The sequence below is a fragment of the Carica papaya genome, chromosome 9 (assembly GCF_054855325.1).
Source record: "Carica papaya isolate Zhongbai chromosome 9, ASM5485532v1, whole genome shotgun sequence".
NCBI classification, from domain to species: domain Eukaryota; kingdom Viridiplantae; phylum Streptophyta; class Magnoliopsida; order Brassicales; family Caricaceae; genus Carica; species Carica papaya.
Window position 1 is genome coordinate 10,311,679 of NC_142317.1, and position 6,444 is coordinate 10,318,122.

Sequence of the window (6,444 nt, forward strand, 5' to 3'; positions counted from 1 at the left end):
TGCACCTCCCTCATGACTCCCACTTCTTCTTGTTTACCTCACACCTTTTACGGGGCCAATCCTTAAGGGGCACGTGGTGCAGGACCATGGGCTCCATCCCTTATCTCCAATGTTGGGGGGATCTCCCATTTGATTTTGAACTACTTGGCGTACCACTCGTCTTTGATCAACTTTATTTCTTTCATTTCTTGAGATACTAAGAGGATCTTAGCATCTTAAAGGCCTCAGTGAAATCGAGGGACTATAGGGGAATCCTCTCTCCCTCATTGAGAGATTTGTGAGAAAAATCGACCTTGGAGGAGAGGATTTCCTCCCATGGACCCCAATTGCGCTCCACCTAGTTGTGGTGGCAGGCTTCCTCCTCGGTCTCCTTATCCTTGGGCCCAAAGTTCTTAAGGAAAGTCTCATCCACTAGGAACTCATCAGATCTGAAGCACTTGGATGATGAAAAGTTAAGGGTAATCGAGGCACGATGCGATGGAAGAATGTTGAAGATGGGATGGTGGAGAGATTTGCAGAGAGGATTTAGAGACTTAGGGAAAGTGAAGAAAGTAGGGTTTTGGGGGCATTATCCTCTTCGTGGGAGGGTTTTAGTGCAGAGAGTGTGGGAATTGGGTCTTTTATGGATTTTTGTACTCTATATTCTCCAATAATTATTGTATGAATTGAGTAAGAGTGAGTAATGTTATTTACATAATCAAATATTACCTACCTAGAATATTATTTTAATAAATTAGAATAACTTTTTTGTGTTTTTTTTATTCACACATCTCTCAATAAAAATTTTGCAATTGTCATTATTGTTAATGTTGTTATTGTCACTGCCACACCAATAGTCTTTGTCAATGTCACTTATACTGTTATTATTTTTGTCATTGTTGTTGTCATCAACCACCACCATCATCACCTTTTCTTCATCGATTCACACCTACCCCCATTGCAACCATCATCACTCACGACCACATTTATTATTATAATTCAATCATGATCAGTGTCTTCAGTTAAGAATAGTTAGATCATATATAACTAATTATATATGAAGAAAATTAAGAATTGAGGATACCAATATGTGTTAATCTAATTCAGACTAATTAATATCAACTGTATATGTAATAAATCAGTTAAAATTAATTTTTAAATCAAAATATATTTTCAAAAAAATAAAAATATTTCATCAATTTAGTCAATAACAATCTATTTTCTTTCACATTTAATTTCAGTCCAGCCTAAACCAATTTAGATGGTATGATTTTGGGTCGTTCCTCATCCCCCAAATCATTACTACAACCACCGACTATCACTAAAGATAAAAAGGAAATTACATTATATTAATAGATTTTGTGTTACACTATTCATCTTCTTTTAAAAAAATCTTTGTAAATACATAGTATTATTATTATTATTTTTTTTTTTTGGAAAAAAATGAAAGCATGAAATGGGCGGCATGATGTGGATACCTGAATTGCCCTTTTATATCTCCTACTTGCTCTTCGAGTCAATTTTAATAAATAGCTAGTGCTTTAATTAAATTATTTTTCAGTATCAACTATTTTAATTTGAAACCTTTTTTTAATATATCTTACCAATATTTTCTATTGTTATGAATTATTTTTCAGAATAATAAACAGCATTCAAGTAAAGCAACCAAAAAAAAAAAATACAAACTCACTAGAGACTTAAGAAGATAAAAATGATAATATATCTATATATATATATATATGTAATTGTTGGATTTGAGAAGGAAATTAAGAATAAAACTTGTAATTCTTGGCTTAAAGTATGATATTCCTTAGTGCACCAATAGGAGCCAGAAACCATTAACAGCACACCAAATACGATACATATCCGAAACATCATCAACAACAAATTATTTTGTGTTACACACATATGAAATTAATTATATATATAACTTCTTTTCAAATAATTATTAAAAAAAAAACCTCAATTCAGCAATTCCCAATTTGCAAACCAAGATAAACTGAACCTTCTTCTGGGTTTGTATCTCACAAGCCAAATGATGCATGGTAGCTACAAAATGCACAATCATATACATATTATATATTATTTAGACATTAATTATAAGCATAATTCAACAACCTCCTAAAATGCATGTACCTATATATATACATATGCAAGTATATATTTATATTAAGTGCTTACAAAGTATAAGGTAGGAGCAAAAGCAAATCCTCCAAAGAAACTGAGAAGCCCACCAAAGAAAGGGAATGTAATTCCAATAAACATTGTCAATGCTGCAAAAACACGATTGCAATAAATCAATATTATAATAATCCTTAGTTAAAACTCCAACTTGTTTTTTTATGTCTAAAAAAGATTACAATAAATCAGTTGCAATTACACATACCCTTTATATATACATATCTACATTTATGTACAATGTACCCAAAAAAATTGTGAATATCTCTAAAGTTCTAATAATTTTTTTTTTACAAAAGACACTGACCAACGTATCCAGTGCGTACGGTGAAGCGAAGCAGCTAGATGGCTTGAACTTCATCTTCAGCACCATAAATGATTCCACCATGTCGAACACCGGAATTGCAAACACCTACAGCCCACAAATTCATATTAGTAAAATAAGAACGTAAGAAATTTTCAGCTATGGTGGACATCAATTTAAGGTTATAAATTGTCAATTAATGAAGTAAATAAATCAACCACCTGATAACTCCCAATAACATGGATGACAACAAATGCATTAGCAGCTGCAATCAGCCAACTGGGTTTCTCCAGAGATATTAGAATGTTGTCCTCTACGCTGTTCCCAAAAACTCCATAACCAACCATGGCGACCAGGACTTAACACAGAGCCACCGCAATATAAGCCACAATCACGCCTTTCCACATGGGTTTCTTCGATGGTTTCTCTGGCGTCGAAGAGATTGTTGCCTGAATCTCCAACACCACGTCGTGTCCGACAAATGCAAATCCCACATCGCCTAAACCAACAAGGAAATTAAACAGGTTGCCGGTGATGGTCGAAACCCTCGGTCCATAATCCACACCCGGTTGCGCCCCATTGTGGACTGGAGCTACCCAAGCTATGGTGGAGTAACAGAAAAACATTACAGCTGCGGCGAGAGAGACGCCGGTGATGGAATTGAACTGGGAAAACGAGAGAGAAAGAAGTGGATGGAGGCGAAGATGATAATGAAGTATGTGGTTTTGATATTTTTGCAGGATAGACAAACTGGGTCATGGAATTTCTTTAGAGATTTTCCACCAATGACCATATGAACAATGTCGGTCCCCATTTCAACCATGAGCTGTTGAGGCACCACGATCCAGAGTCTCAGTTTTAGGCCAAAAGCTTGTTGACTCAATTCATGGTATTTGTCAAATCTGGTGATGTGACTTAAATTTTTAGGATATCATATTTAATTATGAGGATTTTTAGGATATCATATTTAATTATGAGGATATTTCTGTAATTATCTTAGGGATTAATTTTTGTATATTTTTGGGACTTAAAAAAAATTCTAGTAGTCTTCCTATATATAAGTTTTGCTAATATATGGGTGATGTACTCTTTTTTAATCATAGTAAAATATTTTCTTATTAGTGTTACTCTTAGATGTAGATAAACTGTTGAACCACGTAAAATTTTATGTTGTTATCTTTTATGTTTTTTACTTTGTTTGTAATTGTACATGATTTAGGGATTTTTTTCTCAACAAATGATAACAGAGCTCGAGTTTAAGCTGCGTTAGAGAGAAAAAGTTAGATCACTGAGTGAGTGAAAACAAAAAAAATTAGGAAACCAAAAGACCTATGCAACATATTCCTAACCACCACCTGAAGGAGAAACAATGGTGGTTTTCCACGACCGAATCTAAGCAGCTGAACAAACTTAGTGTGATTAGGAGTGAAGATGACGAGCGTCGGCAGTTGACTCTTTCGATCTGCATGAAGGAACACATATCACGACAAGAGAAGGAAAAAAATCCATCACGCGATCAGACCTGCACCAGATTGCTCCTGTGGCATTGAGGAGGACGATTCACACCCTTTTGTGTGTGAAACTAGAAAAGCCAGAAAGAGAAGGCACGATGGAGCTTGTTTGAGAAGAAGAAGATGTGTGGCGGCCCATTTTGCACGAAGACAATTTGCAGTGTCCCCTCGGTGCGATCTTACTAGATTGGTGCTAGATTTAAAACCATTGGCCTTTTTTGAGGTGTTTTGGTGATTTCTGGTGGCAACATGTGGTAGCTGGCGGTGGCACATGGCAACTCTAGTGGCGGCACATGACAGCTCCGGCGGTCGCACATGTGGCGGGGCATGAAGGAGCATGAGACTCTACCAGTTGTGTGCGATGGTGTTTTTTGAACGGTGGTGCTCCCCTGAGAGTGATTTTTTATTTTCTAACAGTGTTATTTTTTTCTATTTGTCTATTTTTTGTGCACAACTTAGGGATTCGAGATGGCATTCATGAAGTCTAAGGTAGAAAAATTTGATGGTAAAACGAGTCTCAGTTTATAAAAAAAAAATTAGAATGAGATCGTCTCTGATACTACAAAGATTATGAAAAGTAATTCAAGAAAAATTCTTAAATGGTATGGGAGAGACAGAAAAAGCATATTTATAAGATAGAGTTTTATGTGCTATTTTCATGAGTGTAACCGATAATGTTCTGTGGGAGATTGCAGAAGAAGTTTTTCCTTCAACTACATGGAAGAAATTAAAAGAATTATACTCTGCAAAATCACTGACGAACCTCCTTTATTTGAAGAAAAGATTGTACAATCTAAAATGAGTGATTATACACTCATTCAATAGTATTTTTATGTTTTTAATTATATCATTATGAACTTGAATAATATAGATATCAAGATTGATAATGATGATCAAACCCTAATTGTATTATGTTCACTACCACCATCATTTAAGATGTTTATTAACACTTTGCTATACAAGAAGGATAATATTTTATGGATGATGTCAGTGATGCATTAAAATCAAAGAAATTAAAAAAAAAATTCCTAAAGTATAGAACGTAAAGAGAGAGTTTGGTGAATAGGGGAAAAAAAAAAGTAAAATAGATCAAAATCTAGAGCTAAGAAGGTAAACTGTTATAAATGTGGGGATCAAGGTCACTTTAAGAGAAATTATCCCAAGTTGAGAGATAAAAAAGAAAAGACGCAAGAGAACTCTGCTAATTCAGTCGACAACAATACTTTTGATGATAGTGATAGTAATAGTCATAGTTGAAGTCTTATATATGAGTTCTGATCATAAAAAAAATTCTTGAATTCTTGATACTAGTGCTACATTTCATATGTGTCCACACAAATATTAGTTTGCTACATAAAAACAAATAAATGATACTATGTACATAGACAATAATAGTCCATTAACTGTAAATAGAATTAGTGACATCAGATTAAGAATGTTTTATGGAACTGTCAAAACCATTGAATGTTGGCATGTTCTTCAGAAAAAAAGGAACTTGATTTCTCTTTCTACTTTAGATTTTCAAGGGTACAGATTTCATGCAGAAAATAGTATTCTTAGAGTGTGCAAAAGCTCTATGGTATTTATGAAAGACAGTTTGAAATTTTATATTATATACTCTTAAAGGCAATACAATTTCTAGGAAAGATGTTGTAACATCAAATAACAGTGATCAAAATCATACTAAGTCGTGACATATGTGCCTAAGTCATATAAGTGACAAGGGACTTTTTGTGTTGGGCATACAGAATTTGTTGAACGGTTATAAAGAAAAAGCCGTAGATTTCTGTAAACATTGTGTGTTTAGAAAACAAACTAGGATGAAATTCAACAAATAAGCAATGCACAAGACCAAGGATAAATTGGATTATATCCATTCTGATTTATGGGGTCCATCGAGAACTCCCTCTAAAATGGTATCATATATTTTATTACTCTGATTGATGATTATTCTCGGATGGTTTGGGTATACTTTATGAAGTTTAAGAAAGATGCATTTTCAACATTTGTCACATGGAAGATCATGATTGAAAAGCAGACAGAGAAGTAGATCAAGTGTCTTAAGATCGACAATCGGTTAGAATTTTGCAATCATGTGTTTGATGATTTTTATAGTACAAAAGAAATAGTGAGACACTGCACTTGCGTTGGGACACCATAACAAAATGGTATTGTAGAACGTATAAATAGGACACTTTGTGATAAGGCATGGGACATATTGTCTCATTTAGGTTTGGGACAAGAATTTTAGGTTTAGGCTGTGAACACTACTAGTTTTTTGGTGAATAGATCTCCATTCAAAACTATTGATGATAAAACTCCTTTTGAGGTATGGTTTGGATCACTTACTAATTACTCAAAGTTGAAAGTGTTTTGTTATCCTACTTATGCACATGGTAAGGATGGTGAACTTGAGTCGATAGCAAAAAAATTGTATATTTCTAGGGTATACATCTAGAGTAAAAGACTACA

At 34.1% G+C, this 6,444-nt stretch overlaps 1 pseudogene across 1 annotated transcript; it reads right to left on the reverse strand.

Moving 5' to 3' along the window:
* Nucleotides 1-1,689: 1,689 nt before the first annotated feature.
* On the reverse strand, nucleotides 1,690-3,380 carry LOC110824582 (lysine histidine transporter 1-like; annotated as a pseudogene). The gene is made up of 4 exons (XR_015816598.1): nucleotides 2,683-3,380; nucleotides 2,465-2,569; nucleotides 2,161-2,252; nucleotides 1,690-2,028 (listed from the first exon to the last, which is right to left on the reverse strand). The product of XR_015816598.1 is annotated as a lysine histidine transporter 1-like (transcript).
* Nucleotides 3,381-6,444: the final 3,064 nt, after the last annotated feature.